Genomic DNA, 17,943 nt, shown 5'->3' on the forward strand with positions numbered 1-17,943 from the left:
CTTTTGTCTTGCCCATTCACCCTCTGAATGGCACATGCACAATCCATGTCTCAATTGTCTCAAGGCTTAAAAATCCTTCTTTAACCTGTCTCCTGATTGAAGTGGATTTAACAGGGGACATCAATAAGGAATCATAGCTTTCACCTGGATTCACCTGGTCAGTCTATGCCATAGAAAGAGCAGGTGTTCCTAACATTTGTACACTCAGCGTATATGAATCACAATAACACAATAAGGAAAACCTCCTAACACCTTCTGTGCCCATGACTGACAGCTGCGGCTGGTCCAGAGAGCCCCTGAGCCAAGCCCTGTCACACAACGCATGCCTGGCATGTCTGCGTCCATCTGGGGTCCTACCCTTCAAACTGTTGTTGCCCCACTCCCTCCCGGCAGAAAGACCAAGGGACAAGAGGAGTCAGAGGGTGTGAAGTCAGGCTTCTCAGGGGCAAGAAGGAAAGCATCCAAAGCCAGCTGGTCTGGCTTTGAAGTAGAAGAAAGAGAACGAGTGATACAAAGAAGAGAGACCGAAATATAAAGAGAGGAAACAAGAGATACAGAAAGTGAATCCTTGCAGGAAAAAACCTGAAGACCCTTTACAGCAGGTTCTGTGAAGGCATTTGTGCAACAACTCAAACAGGTGAGACACACAGTGACATAGGCCTTTGTGTTACACAAAGGGCAGGGGGGTGTCATGAGTGGCGTCTCGGTCTTGACTTATGGAAGATGAGGGTTGGATATGAGGGGTCTTACCCAGGCAAGGCACATTGATGTGGACGCAACAGTACTATTTAGTAGGTGCTGAAAGCAATGATGGGTGAGCAACAGCTCTTTCTACTGAGAGGTCATTCCCCTGAAACTCTATTAACTCACAAACAAACATGGTGATCATAAGAGAGTTATATTTATTGTTATGCTTTAATCATGTGTTTAAAGTGCTGAACTGTGACTTCACACAATGATGTAAATCTTAGTTGATGTGTTAAGGATTTAAAACCTGGTTGATGATATTTATACAATCAAAGAAAAACTATCTGAAATTGGTGATATGCGTAGTTAAATCAATTGTTATAACAGGTTATTGCATGAACACACAGTGAAAGTGTATAGCATGTGATAGCATAAACACACTCTTATTTACATTGACATTTTCGTCATTTAGCAGACGCTCTTATCCAGAGCGACTTACACATTACATACGAACATATACAAATTCACTTACACAAACTGTGTTTTCTAATACCTTTGAGGTCAACAAAACTTTGAGTAAATTATACTGAACAAAAAATATATAAGGAAATCAGTCAATTGAAATAAATTCATTAGGCCCTAATCTATGGATTTCACATGACTGGGCAGGGGCGCAGCCATAGGTGGACCTGGGAGGGCTTAGGCCCACCCACTTGGGAGCCAGGCCCACCCACAGGGGAGCCAGGCCCAGCCAATCAGAATGAGTTTTTCCACACAAAAGGGCTTTATTATAGACAGAAATACTCCTCAGTTTCATCAGCTGTCCGGGTGGCTGGTCTCAGACGATCCCGCAGGTGAAGAAGCCGGATGTGGAGGTCCTGGGCTGGCATGGTTACATGTGGTCTGAGGTTGTGAGGCTGGTTGGATGTACTGCCAAATTACCTAAAATGACGTTGGAGGCGGCTTATGGTATAGAAATGAACAATAAATTCTCTGACAACAGATCTGGTGGACATTCCTACAGTAAGCATGCCAATTGCGCGCTCCCTCAAAACTTGAGACATCTGTGGCATTGTGTTTTGTGACAAAACTGCACATTTTAGAGTGGTCTTTTATTGTCCCCAGCACAAGGTGCACCTGTGTAATGATCATGCCATTTAATCAGCTTCTTGATATGCCACACCTGTCAGGTGGATGGATTATATTGGCAAAGGAGAAATGCTCACTACCAGGAATGTAAATACATTTGTGCACAGAATTTGAGATAAATAATATTTTTGTGAATATGGAACATTTCTGGGATCTTTTATTTCAGCTCATAAAACATCGGACCAACACTTTACATGTTGCGTTGATATTTTTGTTAAGTATATACGCTTTATTATCAAGCTGGGGCCGTGGATGAATACACTTTTCCCCCATTAATATCACCAGTGACTGTGTATATGGTGAGGTTGTCAGGCGTACATGGTGAGGTTGTCAGCGGTACATAGGGAGGTTTTTAGGGGTACATGGGGAAGTTGTCAGGGGTACATGGGGAGGTTTTCAGGGGTAGTTGGGGAGGTTGTCAGGTGTACATGGGGAGGTATTCAGGGGTATATAGGTAGGTTTTCAGGGGTACTGTATATGGGGAGGTTTTCAGGTATGGGAAGATCTTCAGAGGTATATGGGGAGGTGTTGTCAGGGGTACATGGGGATGTTTTCAGGGGTATATGGGGAGGTTGTCAGGGGTACATGGGGAAGTTTTCAGTGGACCGGGGCTAACAAGTGTTTGTGGAATAGATCAACAGAATATGCCTCGCCCTGGCAGGACAATTTTTTGCAGATGGCCTGTGCCTTGCCAGGACCAAAGTGGAGCTACGGAATGGGATTAATAAACCCACTAAAATCAATGATAGTAGAGCCATAGGAACAATCTAATGTGGGATTAAGGAGAGCTTAATTTGAAGGATTCATTACTGTGACACAGCTGATGGATTTTGGAGATCGAACATGCCTGGGATGTAACTCTGTGTCTGTTTAGAGGCAGGTCTACTGTATATTGTACACACCCTGGTTCCTTGCAGTCACTTGGTGCTGTTCCTTTGTGCTCCTAACACACACAATACTCTGACATAAAGCCATGAGGCAGTACAGTAGTATGGAAGGACACTCACAGTATTTTCCTGATTCCTGTATACAGTCATCTTAAAGAAGAGCTAGAATTTGATACCCCAAATACATTGAGGGTTGTTCATCTAATGAGTGATGGCAATGGACATCCAAATGTTTTTTGTTGTTGTTTTTTACCCTCATGGGTAACACTTTATAACATTCATGAATAGTCATCAATAAACTATACTAAATCTATAAACTATGAATAGCCTAACTTACTAATAAATAAGTACTTCATTATTAACATGTATGGTCATGTATAAAGGTTTTATAAACATTTATAAACATGTAATAATTCATAATGGCTTATGAAAGTGATGATAGTGTTACAAAACCTCATAACAGTGTGTGCAGACTGTGCACATTGATGGAAATAGTGCCAGATCATTTACTTATTTTATAGGTGTTTCCTAAACCCATTCTGGTAAGATGAAAATGCAAAATCTCATCACTAATTGTGAAGTTACAATAGTGTTACTTTATTTCCACATGCACCTGTTCCTTTAAATCTAGGTAAAAACAATCCGAGCTCCGCACCACTCCTCTTCCTCAGATCCTGCACTTACACGTGACTTTGCCACATGCCAGTTATACAGATCCCACCTCCCTTCTGTAATTGGTTACTGACCAGCCGCTGAGTATTTCAATTGGATCAGAAACATGTCCTTTCCAATGTTGCTGTTGTCTTTGAGAGATATGACGTCAATCGTATGGAGTGAGGTGAATGCCGCCAACAATCATAATTAACAACAGATTTCAATTTATATCGTAATTTGAACGGATTTGAGTGTAGTTGCTGCCACATTTACGCTATGTCAATCACTTACAATGTAAGATAGCCTACATTGTTGCATTACATTTCCCATGTCCCACTAACTTACTTGTCTGTAGCTCAGACACAGATGTAGCAGAGTTCAAACTTTACAATGGAATACAAGGGCAGCGGTGCTATGTTGACACCAAGACTTCCAAGCATGATGTAGCAAGAATGCAATTACTATGTTATTATCATTGTAAATTGGGTACAAACCATATCAAGTTGACCAAACTGTATAAATAGCATACATAGGCTGGGCCTTTTTGAGTAGCATAGAGCACATCTTACTAATCATGTCATCATATAGCCAATATCATGCCCTCGCGCACGGTCATTTTGACATTCTATTTCACTGTAAAAGTCACATTTATCGAGGTAATATAGGTAGCCTACGATGAAAGTTAAAGAAGTTTGGGTATAGTTTTTGTAACGATGAGACATGAGTGGGAGGAGGTTGATTTCTCCCTCGTCTGGCGTTCGTCAGATAAGGGGAGGAGTCTCTCACTGACAAGAGACTGGCTCTACTGAGTTTAGCTGCTCCCTAAAATAGCAGTTCGTGTGTAAATGTGACTAAAATTACGTTAATGTCACACGCACACGGTATCCATTGGAGCCTCTGATATAGAGTATCTATATACAGCGAGGGACTTGAGAGACAAGGTGAGTAACAAAAATAGCAACAAAATTGCACTCGTGTGAGAGAGAAAGCGCAGGAGGGAGACATTGAGTGAATTTGGGATCGAAAAGCAATCCCATACTGTAGCATTATTATATTATGTCAGTTTCTGTGTCTATGCTGGATTTAAAAAAAAAATGTATTTGTATGCCTATGAATAGGCTACAGTTATTTCATATTCATATTGATCATATGAACGTGCGTCTTTGCGCTTATTGCCCCAATAGACTAGAAGAGTTCCGCTATCTTTATCTTATTTAATTTGATAGCCTACGGTTAATTTGATAAACTTTTTCAGAGTGTGTCATTTTCAGGATATTTCTTAGAATAATAGTTTTTATCAGTCGTCTTGAATTACTAATGGCAATGACTTTACTGTAACTTATTTACAGTGGCTACAATAGGCTATCATAGAGCGCGCAATATCAGTTGACAGTCAGTGTCGGGGACTTCTCAGACAACGGGAGGCATGCATTTGCTAATACAATTTAACTTTGTTTTGTTTTACCGACATTAAACATTTATTTTGCATTCACTTAAATGCCATTACATCATCACAATAGGCTACATGCTATCAAATGACTGTTTGGCTTTTGAATACTTTGATTGCTCTGAAATACATTGTCATTTTCTGTGCATACTATAATTGTATCACATACACTATAATAGCCAGCTGATTTAGATGTCTGAACCACTAAAGATGGTGCGATTAGAAGTAGGGATATTGCCTATAGCCATTCCATAGGCTACTGCTGTCACTGTAAACTCAAATTTTCTTAGTTGTGGATTTTCTTATTTTAATAGGTGACACAATACCAACTAGTAGCCTAAGCATGTAATTTTTTTACATTTTACATTTTAGTCATTTAGCAGACGCTCTTATCCAGAGCGACTTACAGTTAGTGAGTGCATACATTTTTCATACTATTATACATAATATTAATTACATTGTTATAAGAGTATCCTACATAGCAAGTGTCCGTTTATTAATAATATGCTTTGCACTGAAGTCCTGAAATGTATATGGTTCTGGTCAGCTGATGGCCACTGCCCCATCAGAACTGCTACTGTAACTGCTGTTGTTGCTTTGCATTTACACCTCTACTGTGGAGAAATGTATGTTTTCCACCATTGGTCTCTCTCCTCTCCTGATATTGATTGCATGAGTAAGGTGAAAATCTATGTTGTGTAGGACATGCCTATACACGTAATCTGAATTTAGGTTTTGTCTCTCACTCAGGGCTGAATTAAGTTTCCTCTGAGTAAATTATACAGCAACACTCCACAATGAAATAAGTCCCTGCACCTGTTTGTGGGTTTAAATATCTAATTACAAGCTTGATGGGAGGCAGTCAGGTCATGGTGAATAGTTAGGAGAATGACCTCAACGTGTGTCTGCTCTACTGACTGAACAGATTTATAGAAGGTAGGAAGGAGGCATTGATTTGTCTTGATCATTTATCTGCCATTGAAAATGACCATAAATACTTACCAGTAAGTGAACGTTTAACATTATAACAAATTACACTCTGCTCATTTAACATATTTGTTAAAGTCCACACGCCATATTGTACCTGTCAGTGTAAATTTAGATTTTTTTGTTTGTACGAATTGTACATTTTGAACTTGTATATGAAACATTGTGTTTTGTAAACTCACAAATGGAAAGTAAAATAATAAACCTGGCCTTAGTATAGTAGATGATAAACTGACTCAGTCAGTATAAGGACAAACGTTTATGGCATCTTCACTTGACTTAACCCCATTGTTTATAAATCCAGATGAAGGTAAATAGTGTAGAGAGTGTTTGGTCGAGACTGACTGATAAATGTATAACGTTCCCTATGGTTTCCCCAACCATGAGGTATTCCTGGCTTGGCACTAAATGAAAATAGCAAAGTTTTTCAGGGACAGCCGTCTTGGCAGCAATATAAAGGGATATCTGTGTGTGTTTTTATTGAGTATCTATTTTGGTCCCCTCTGGAGGAGTCCCCCCCCCCCATTGCATTTACATTACTTCCCCAGCAGGCCGATAGTGACTATTAATGCAGCAGAGCAAAGCACCCTCCAATCCGCCATCGTTAGGTTCTGAGACACCCAAGGCTTATCCAATAATGAGGCCCTGTTGCTCCTGATGCACTTCACGTGACCTCTTATGTATAGTGTGTGGATGAGATGCATACAGCAAGTCAGACAGCTTCGCTCCATCTTACAGAAAAGTGTTGTGTTGAAGTAGAGTCAACTTATTTAAGAACATGCAATATGCTACTGCAATCACTCATAGGATATACTTGTCTGTAATAGTCTACTGCAACAAATGTTGCATTTTTACACTCTAGTGTTATGTCAGGGTGCAGTACAACAAGTTATCAAATGAATTTTACCTTTATCAGTAACGTATTACATCATGGATGTGTTCAGGCCTAAATGTCTCTCTGTAAATCCATAGATGTTTAAATACAGTCTTTAGCTTGAGTGGAGAAAGTTGACCCAGGTAAAAGGGATAGGATCTAAGGTGGTGATTGGTGTGAGGAGTGTGGGTCTGGAGGGTCTCCCACAGCACTCCTCTTCATAGCACCAGAATATCACAGCCTGGTCTCAGCTCCTTCCAGGAGACACACAGGATAAATGTGGAGTGTGTGGGCGAGTCTGATCTGCAATTAATGCTGGTTGTCAGAAAGAGAATGCTGGCGTTTACACCATGCCTCTGAATCACTGAGCAAAACACTTTCTCTCCTCTACCCCTCCCAGGACATTTTTCCCAAGGAGGAGAAATCTGCAGGAAGCTTAACGCGAGCGAGGGAAGCATTGAAGGCTAAAGAAAGAGACAGACAGGCAGGAGCTGGATATTCTTGGTCCAATAAAGAGGTTATCACTGCTTTGATAGTTGGGTGAGCCACATGTTCTTTTCCCCCTCTTTCTTGTTTACCTGTTCATTTACTCTGCTGTTTATTTATGTTTGATATACTTACTTTTGATTGTAATTGCCATGTATCTCCATTCATGTTTTATGTCGTCTTTGGTCCTTTTGGTTATTCTCTTTATATGAATTGGGGGGAAATCATTAAGACCATCTGGTTTCATGAGAGTGTCAGCTGTACATGGATTTTGTAGTGTTCACCATGTTACACCATTGTACTGTAGGCACTTCCCCTACAGTACACTTGAGAGTTGAACTGTGTCAACTGCAGCTGGCTCACAGGCACAGTTCTATAGCAAATTACATAGCCTTTTTTGAGAGTTCTACAAGACTAACTAATTGTTCGTTAAAAAGAACCAGTAGGCAACATGATGAACTATTTTCATCTTTTTAGATAGAGCGATAAAATAACAAAGAAGACAAGCAAAGAAGAAAGGTTGTGTATTATACAACCTCTCCACAAAAAACAAGTATCTGCAAAGGTCATGATATTAACTTTTTTCATCAAAGTATGTGTTTATATTAGTTGTTGTTTCACTGTTTCTCTCTCATTATTCCCTAGTGTGACTGTGACCTTATGTAGCAACTCTTCTCTTCTTCTCAAAGTTAGGTGTGAGGGCACTTTGGCAATTATGTTAAAGATATTTCTCAGTTCAACAACAGGGAGAAACTATGCTTGTTCTCTATGTCCACTTTGCTTCGTTTTTTTTTGTTACAAAGCTCTTTGCGCATGCTCTCTGCAACATGATTCATTGTTTATTGGAGCTCCATCATCGAACTGGAGATTCCAGCATTCTCCCGTGAGACCTGGAGGCAGGATGCAGAATCTTGAGCCCTGCAGATAATGTTTTAGGCCATAGTTTGCTTGTGTACTCACTAGACTCTCAATTCTAAAGGAAAGCTTCCTAAGTACCTTTAATAAATAAAAGGGGTATAAATGAAGTTCTTCTATCCCAGAATGGCCAAACCATAAATATGGATCGATTTCTTGCATTTATTCGCTGCATTAAGCCAGCTCTGATTTCCCCTTGTATTGTGTGTGTCTGCTAGAATGGCTGTGTAACCCAGAGGAATGCACAGTGTCCTAGCAGGGTTACTCAACCCCACAATCCGACCCAACAGAGAGCTGAGCTCCAAACCCAGAAACCCCTGGCTGCCTCCTGTCTCACCACCAGGCCACAGAGCCTCACCTTTGATGCTAAATGGGTTAGTTACCCCAGGATACCAGCCAGCGACATGTTTGACAAACACACAAAATCATAATTTAAAATGTGTATCAAAATATTTGCTCCTTGTTCGTTTTTTCTCTCTTCTTCAATCTCACAAAACTGAGTCTGTGTTATTGTGCAAACACGTTTCTGTGGAGTATGCCAAATCAAACCGTCTATCATGTTTTAATGCAGCACAGTTGTAACTTTATTAGGCAGGCCCTTAACGTGCTGTGATGATGAATTCCAAACCTTTAGCCTGGGGATCAGGGACCAGCCCTGGCACAGGCTAGTATACCACATATACACTTCATAAATACAGCTTACTTTCCTACATGGCGGTGTGGTTTTGAAGTTAATGTAATTATAATATTTATCAAATCATATTCAAACACTTATTATGCAGTTCATATATTTTTAGAGGAAAGGCAGGCTCATATATATATATATATATATATATATATATATATATATATATGTGAGCCTGCCTTGTCTTTAAAAATTATATATATATATATACACTACCGTTCAAAAGTTTGAGGTCACTTAGAAATGTCCTTGTTTTCGAAAGAAAAGCAATTTTTTTGTCCATTAAAATAACATCAAATTGATCAGAAATACAGTGTAGACATTGTTAATGTTGTAAATGGCTATTGTAGCTGGAAACGGCTGATTTTGTATGTAAAATCTACATAGGCGTACAGAGGCCCATTATCAGCAACCATCAGTCCTGTGTTCCAATGGCACGTTTTGTTTGCTAATCCAAGTTTATCATTTTAAAAGGCTAATTGATCATTAGAAAACCCTTTTGCAATTATGTTAGCACTGCTGAAAACTGGCCTTCTTGAGACTAATTGAGAATCTGGAGCATCAGCAATTGTGCGTTCGATTACAGGCTCAAAATGGCCAGAAACAAATAACTTTCTTCTGAAACTCGTCAGTCTATTCTTGTTCTGAGAAATGAAGGCTATTCCATGCGAGAAATTGCCAAGAAACTGAAGATCTCGTACAACGCTGTGTATTACTCCCTACATAGAACAGCACAAACTGGCTCTAACCAGAATAGGTTTTCTTTTGAAAACAAGGACATAACCAGAATAGAAAGAGGAGTGGGAGGCCCCAGTGCACAACTGAGTAAGAGGACAAATACATTAGAGTGTCTAGTTTGAGAAACAGGCGCCTCACAGGTCCTCAACTGGCAGCTTCATTAAATAGTACCCGCAAAACACCAGTCTCAATGTCAACAGTGAAGAGGCGACTCTGGGATGCTGACCTTCTAGGCAGAGTTGCAAAGAAAAAGCGATATCTCAGACTTTTGAACGGTAGTGTATATATTTGTAGACATTATTATGATTTTAAATGTGAAATTAGGAAAGTTTTATACTAATAATGTACAGTGGTGCGTTCCAGGATTAATGTATACTTGGAAAAGCAAACAGAAAAAACACCATTATTTCCTATAGGCCTATTTTTTCTTATCACATCTGCCTGTTATGTCACTGTAGAATATCAACAAAGCAACTCTGTTGACAATTAGCCCCCTTTCATTCTGACCTAGATATCATTATCCTGAACTACAGTGGCTTATAAACCTCTGATAGACTGAAACACTGTTTCTAACACAGAAGCACTAATGAACCACTCACTAATGCACTGTTTGTCTAAGGGAGCAGCTAACAGTAACCTTTCAACTGTCCTGCCCTTGGCTGTGACCTCTGGCCGTAAGCAACCCCATACGGCCCACTCAGCACATGTGCTGCTGAGCAGGGCAGAGCGGCTTAAGGATCGACAGCCTCTTTCTGTCTTCTTTGCCCTTCCCCTGCGAGCCCTCAGTCAGACGGTGTCCTTACCCCCTCAGCTTTCTCTGGCCATACTGGAGAATCAGCAGTAAGATCCTAAACCAAAGTGGCAGCCTCAATCTGCAGTTAATCCTCTTTCACAACTATCATCCCTGTCTTTCTCTCCCCCTCCACTGTCTAAGTGGCCTACACAGGGTTAAGAGTGCAAGTCAACTTAGAATGTATTTTTTTTGATTGATTTTGTAAACACTAGAGAAAGTTTTCATAGTGTAAGTTAAGTTATCAAGGTTTTATAATAACCTTACCCTTTTAAAGCTATTAATCATCATAATGATATATTTTAGAGCTTTTCAAAGCATTCTATTCTGATGACAGAAAATCTCACCTCTGATAAGATCACTCATATTTACTTAATTTCGTAATTTTCCATCAGTTTGCCCTTTTAAAGTCTTCGCAGTAGCAGAAATAACTTATTCTCCAAAGCTAAATTGACACAGGCCATATTTTGATTCACCATGTAAATCTCTGAGCTCCGCTTCTACAAAGCATTGTGTAGGAATGGCTTATCTCTAATGGCCTATGTGAAAATGACTAGAGCTGCTTTCATGTTGAGTCATGTTGGATCGACAGTGCACTCCTATCTTTAGATGTATTTATTTACGAGTGTTTTTCTGACAGGCTCTCTACAGAAGAAAATAAAGCCAATGCAGTGCCACTATGGCCTTCCTAGAAATGGTACACATGATAAACAAACCAGAGGGCTAAACTGACATTGTGTCATAACAAGAAATGACTGGCCATGTGTCATGTGACACACTTGTATTACAAGTTAACTTTCAGGTGTACTACTATGTTACTTAATTGGAGTAGGACAATAACCACACTATTACGTTTGATCTATTCACCACTGCCAAGTCAAGTTAAGTGACTTGAGTTATACTGAGGACTGACAGCAGATATAAACTGAAAAGCCAGAAGTTGTTGATGCATGCTAGCTGCAGTGTGGCTTCTGAGGTTAGCCTGTGAAAGCTTCTGCTATGTGGTGGAGTAGAGATTATGGCTTTGACCAGAGTCACACTGCACCTGTGAGACTTCTGGTCTCTCATTCTATAATATTTGTGTCACTATTGATATGTTAGAAAAACTTCGGGTTACGCAACCCTGGTTATATTAGAATATGAGTGCGATGTGTCACAATGGGATTCGCCCAGGGGCAGATCACTGGCTAAAATTATCCAATGACACAGCGTCTGGTGGAGACAGACAGGTTGAGTGGTGAATGAGGTGAGCCAATCTCCTCCCTGTAAGGAGCCACTCGCCAGCCCACTGGCCATTCTCAAGCATGCCTCTCTTCCTTATGCTCTTGCGAGCAGGGAAATGTGGTGACACATTTCACTCATATTCTCATAGAAGTTATATTTCTAATACTCGTTTCGATGTGTCACTATGGGATATGGCCAACTTCTGTATTGCAGACATGCTCTCCGAAGCCAGGGTAGTCCCAATAGCATCACACCTCAGAGGCTTCGACACTGAGGAGGTATGCACCAACGAAGCTGCAGTGACATCCAGCTAGTAAAGACCTCATAAACATATGAGGGGTAACCCAACATGCAATTACCCAATTCTCCTGTAAGGAAATGCCTTAGAACAGTGCCTAATAGGTAGCCATACCTCTGGTGGAACGAGCCCTTCCGGGCTGTAACCCTTGCTATTATATTTTCCAATACAATAGCCTCCACTATCTCAAGGGATAGCCGTTAATGAGGTAGCCCCCCCCCCCCCCACCCCACCCTTGCACCAAACGCCCAATAAACTCTTGCTTCATGCAAGCAAATGCGCAAAACGTAAACGGGAATGGGAAGAGCGGTGGGTGTAACCACAAGCTCTAGGGTGTGACAAAGCAGTTGCCGCTGACCCTAGGCATAAAGGCAGGGTTTGGGGAACAAGGTACCTAGGAGGACCCTGGGGCAAACTGAAGGCACAAACGGCAGGCTGACAGTGCATGCAGCCCACTCACTCACTTTGCAGGCATAGGGCAGATGGTAAAGCGGGTTAGAAGGAGAAGTATTACATCTCCCCGCTTTCCAGCGGCTCAAGAGGCTGCCATGAGGAAGAGTGAGGCTGCCATTTTCAAACAGTGAACGTGTAGAAGGGGCACTGGGGCACTCTGGATCGTCAATGATCTTGAGTGGCAGGCTTGTCGCATTTAGACTTTTCCTCCCAGGGGCCATGCCTAGAGGGCCAGGGTGGAAAATCTCCCCGTACGTTTGGGTCAGACGATCCCTGCGTAACAGTAGCTACCAGGACTGGTTATAAAGCAGGAGAGTGATCTCTGCTAACCAGGGCGTTCAAGAAGGGGCTCGAAGATGAGGGATAAGCCTATTACCTCACTCTGTACCAGGCATAGGGGAGAGAAAAAGTCAGGATAGATGCGAAATGCGGGCTCTCAGGTGCTCAGTGCCAGCTCGCACGTGCCATGCGGGCGAGATACTTTAGTCAATGCCACTCAGACATTGCTTGTCCTAATATTCATATATTTCTTAATTACATTATTTTACGTTTAGATTTGTGTGTATTTGTCACGATCGTCTAATGAGGGAGACCAAAGCGCAGCGCGTTGAGCGAACATGACTTTATTAAATTAAAGTACTCACTACAAAAAAACAACAAACAATGACGAATCGTGAAGTCCTCAGTTACAATGACTGACAAGGAACACACAACCAAATACAACACAACCAATACCAAACACAACCAAATGAACACACCCTGGCTCAAAATACACAGTCCCGGAGCCAGAGCGTGACAGTACCCCCCCCTAAAGGCGCGGACTCCGACCGCGCCTACACCCCAAATAGGGAAGGGCTGGGTGGGTATTGCTCCTCGGAGGCGGCTCCGGCTCCGGGCTTGACCACCACCCTACTACAATCCCCCCGTAGTGCCCCCAGTCCGATCTGACCCAGTTAGCTGGATCAGGACTGCCGACGCGCACCCCTGGCTTGGCGCGGAGAGCAGGAACGGGCCGGACAGGGCTGACGACGCACACCACTGGCTTGGTGCGGGGAGCTTGGATGGGCCGGACTGTACTGGGGACACACACCACTGGCCCTACACCGGGATCTGGAACGGGCCGGACCGGACTGGCAACACACGCCAGTACCTCTCGCCGTGCCTCTACTTCCTCCATCCCCTCTTCGACCAGTGGCCCCCGTAACCCGACGGCCTCCTCCAGCAACCCACTGGACCGCTCTATCGCGGCCTCCTGCTGGTCCGACGTCGTGAGCCCCCCCCTAAAAAATTTCTGGGGTTCTCTCCTCTTCGTGGACCAGGCCTCCATCGTTCTCGCCAGACTATCACCCCACTGCTCCAAAGTCCAACCTCTCTCCTCTTCTCTTGGCTTGGCCCAGTCGAGACTCCTACTCAACTGCTCCCAAGTCCATCCTCTCTCTTCTTCATGCTGCTTGATCTGGTTAAGGTGGGTTTTTCTGTCACGATCGTCTAATGAGGGAGACCAAAGCGCAGCGCGTTGAGCGAACATGACTTTATTAAATTAAAGTACTCACTACAAAAAAACAACAAACAATGACGAATCGTGAAGTCCTCAGTTACAATGACTGACAAGGAACACACAACCAAATACAACACAACCAATACCAAACACAACCAAATGAACACACCCTGGCTCAAAATACACAGTCCCGGAGCCAGAGCGTGACAGTATTGTTGTTAATTGTTACATACTACTGCACTGTTTGAGCTAGGAACACAAGCATTTTGCTACACCCGCAATAACATCTGCTAAATATGTGTATGTGACCAATAAAATGTTATTTGATTTGATAACGCTGCATGGGGGACAGAGAGTGTCTCCCAATTAACTGGTATACCTCGTATTGTGTCCAAGGTATATAAGCATAGTGTTTCTTGCAAAACATGCTTGATCCTCTTGGAATGCATCCCTAGCAGGTGGCAATAAGTATGGCTATACCGTGTCACCAAGCAGGGCTTTGCGCCATAGAGTGGCCAACGGAATTACCTTAGCCGCCAACCGGTGTAGCTTAAAAGAAGAAGGAAACATGCTGGTTACCCAGATGTCCTAATCCTAAGCAATAGAGCAGTTATGCAGCTGGTCTGTCTTGGCCCTACCCCGGAGGGGAGGGTTAACAAGAGCAAAAATAACCCCAGCCGCTTGTTCCCGAGAAGTGAAGGTAGAGCTGACAAGTGCCCAACTGCATAAACCAAGAGCAGGGTAGAAACGGGATGAGGAAAAAAGGCCAGAGCATAGTGGACTTGGGTGTTCCAGATACTGTAGCTGTCTGGTGCTCCGGCTCCCAGCAAAGGGCAGACCAGAAAGTACAAGTAAAAAATACTGTACTGACTGTCGGAAATGTTTTCTATCAGTAGAGCGGAGTTGCCATAAGATTGCCCAAAAATATCCCAAAACACCCGGTGGGCTAAGGGGTTCTTCAAAGTGAGCCAAGAAAACCTGTTCCCCTGCTTATCATTATGAGACAGGGAGGGATAGCTCACCTTAAACCCAAGAGAGAGGGTAAGGCAAGGAAGCCGTAGGCTTTGCACACTATCCTCATTTGCCGCTAAGGGATGTGCCCTAGATTGGCTGACCATTCTTGCCCCCCATAGGGGGGTTAAGAGGACAGAACCTTAATGCGGCCGCATCAAAGGACTGTTTACCTCCAGGTTTGCTTTGTTTCAAGGGCTTAACCTGGGTATTGGCAGTCTGCTGTGTCACCGGGGGTGTTTGGTCCCCCAAGAAGCAGCATGTTTCCCCCTCCATGCTGTGAGGCTGGGGCGCGTTGCGGTGACCAACGGGCTGCCATGGATTACGGGTTTGCGGGGCAGGCAGAAGGCTTTGGCTTCTTTCTAACGCATGTCACACTTCTGCCATATGGTGGTGACAGCGAGCCCAAACAATTCCTTGGGTGTCACAAGGGCATCCAGGAGGTCCAAGCTGTCTGTTAAGCTGGACAAACTTAACCAAAGTGCCCTATCTCCCAACACCGCCATACTCATGGTACGACGAGAGCCTTGGATGGCACTACGGGCGGCATGGAGGTTTAGATCTGCAATCAGACATCATACATCATACATCCCAAGCATCTGGATTCAGGGTATCCAAATCCAGTTATTTTATCACCTCCTCCAGTAACTCTGCCTGGTAAGCCATCAATGAAAAGGTCACGTTGAGTGCTCTCATTGATAGCGCCGAGGTTTTGTACGTCTTATGGAAAATATAGGCAGAAAAGCGCTCTGTCTTTCCAGGGAGGGAAGTTCCAGTAGTGCTAGTAGCATGGTGTGTGGGGTGGAGGTAGTCAGCCAGTGACGGCTCAACCATGGGAGGGTTACAAAACCCGGATTCCTACATATTGTGCATGTGCAGGCTATGGAAGCCCCTAGCCAGGATCTTCCTGGTAAGGGGTTTGTCCCATGAGCTCCTCGCCTCCTTGAGGCAAGCCGGGATGGCGGGAAGCAGTTGCTTAGCGGGGGCCATGCGGGATGGGAGTCTTTTCCCAATCGTACAGGTCCCAAGAGAGCCGGCCACTCGCTACCCGGTCTGGCCGTGGCTCGCTTGGAAACAACGAGGAGCCCAATTCTAGGTAAGGGACATTTGCTGCTTCTCTGTCTTGGGGGCAGGGAGACCCAGGGACTTGACGAGATTAATCCCACCGTCATCCTCATAATCCCTTGGCTCGCCTTCCCTTGACACTCGGTTTAGGGGGGCTGAGTCTCAACCTAGGCCGGTGGCTGAGGGGTGAGGGAGGGGGTAGAGATAGTGGAGTGTTTTAGCATCCTCCTCAAACCTGCTTTAGACAGAAATGTACAATGCTTACAGGACTCTGGGTTGTCGAGTGTTTCCTGAGCATGTTCCCTTCCCAGGCAATTGATGCATAGAAGGTGAAAATCCTTCCCCGCAATCATGGAACCGCAAGTGCAAGAACGTGGGGTTTGAATGCTTTGCTTGGCTCGTCTTGGGATGAGGCAGCAGTCGCCATTGTATAAAACAGGGCTATGCTGAGATGCCTGTTGTAAAAAATCAACGTGTAAGCCCTGGGCTTTAGATCAGAGTAAGATAGCTAGTAGAAGCCTCACGGCTAATGCGTTAGCGAGGTAGGAGCTACCTTGTGGCTAAGGCATGCTGTAGCTAGCACAGTGCTGGTCAAAGGTGCTGGCCAATGGTTTGTGTGGGGGCAGTTCGACTTCAGATAGTTATTCTCCCACGACCGTAGAGCCGCGAGGCTAATCAGTTGGTCTAGTTAACACAAACTAATAAACATAGGGTTAACTACACAAGAGACGAGATATAGAAATATTACTGTGTTGCAAGGATACTGAACAAAGATGTAAAACCAACATGCACTAATTTCATTGATTTTACTGAGTTACAGTTAATGTGAGGAAATCAGTCAATTTAAATATTTGATTAGGCCCTAATCTATTGATTTCACATGACTGGGAATAAAGATAAAAAAATGGGCCTCACAATTTGATTTGATTTGATTTATTAGGATCCCATTAGCCAACGCCAATGGTGACAGCTAGTCTTACTGGGGTCCGCAATATAACGAAAAATACATTACAGACAAAATATTGACATGTAGTGTGTAACTGATAGACACACACACACACTACATGTTAATGTTTTTAAATCTATGTACATTGTAAAGTCTCAGGATCTCTGTATTTTTGTGCATTCAAATTGCCATCGATAAAATGCAATTGTGTTAATTGTCCGTAGCTTATGCCAATACCATAACTCCACCGCCACAATGGGGCACTCTTTTCACGACGTTGACATCAGCAAACCGCTCACCCACACAATGCACGGTTACGTAAGGCTAACATAATAATAATAATATAATAATATGCCATTTAGCAGACGCTTTTATCCAAAGAGACTTACAGTCATGTGTGCATACATTTTTACGTATGGGTGGTCCCAGGGATCGAACCCACTACCCTGGCTTTACAAGTGCCATGCTCTACCAATTGAGCTACAGAGGACCACATATATTAACAATGATGGACAACATGTTTCTGTGGTTTTATTTCTATGTGTCAGTATGGGATTTCGCTCAGGGGCGGATCACTGGCTCGAAGTATCCAATCACAGAGACTTGGTTAGCCAATGCTGCAAGGCTTTAGCTAACTAGGTTAGCCCATGCTTCGAGGCTTTAGCTAACCACAATAACAAAGAGCTAGCTCACACCACAAGGCTTAAGCTAACCTGGCTAGCTAGCTGGAAAGCAAGCTAACCACACCAAATCAAATCAAATCAAATTGTATTTGTCACATGTGCTGAATACAACAGGTGTAGACCTTACAGTGAAATGCTTACTTACAAGCCCTTAACCAACAATTCAGTTTTAAGAAAGAATACCAAAAAATTAATAAATAAAAAATTAATAAAAAAATCACAAAAGAATACAATATAAAATAATACAAAATAAAAGTAACAAATAATTAAAGAGCAGCAGTAAAAATAACAAAAGCGAGGCTATATACAGGGGGTACCGGTACCGAGTCAATGTGCGGGGGCACCGGTTAGTCGAGGTAATTGGGGTAATAAGTACATGTAGGTAGAGTTATTAAAGTGACTATGCAAAGATAATAAACAGAGAGTAGCAGCAGCGTAAAAGAGGGGTGGGGGGTAATGCAAATAG

The 17,943-nt window shown here is 43.0% G+C and overlaps 1 protein-coding gene across 7 annotated transcripts in view; it reads left to right on the plus strand.

Moving 5' to 3' along the window:
- Positions 1 to 385: 385 nt before the first annotated feature.
- The window catches only part of LOC121531893 (myocyte-specific enhancer factor 2A-like), a 103,341-nt gene continuing 85,783 nt past the window's right edge, over positions 386 to 17,943 (plus strand). For 4 of the 7 annotated variants that reach the window (XM_045204956.1, XM_045204960.1, XM_041837434.2 and 1 more), the window contains exons 1-2: positions 4,153 to 4,318; positions 7,086 to 7,225. The gene's annotated coding sequence lies outside the window, so the exon portion shown is untranslated. Of the gene's footprint in view, positions 638 to 4,152; positions 4,319 to 7,085; positions 7,226 to 17,943 lie in introns of those variants that run through there. The other 3 variants (XM_045204957.1, XM_045204958.1, XM_045204959.1) reach the window with 3 other exon arrangements.

This window comes from Coregonus clupeaformis, chromosome 19 (genome assembly GCF_020615455.1).
Source record: "Coregonus clupeaformis isolate EN_2021a chromosome 19, ASM2061545v1, whole genome shotgun sequence".
NCBI classification, from domain to species: domain Eukaryota; kingdom Metazoa; phylum Chordata; class Actinopteri; order Salmoniformes; family Salmonidae; genus Coregonus; species Coregonus clupeaformis.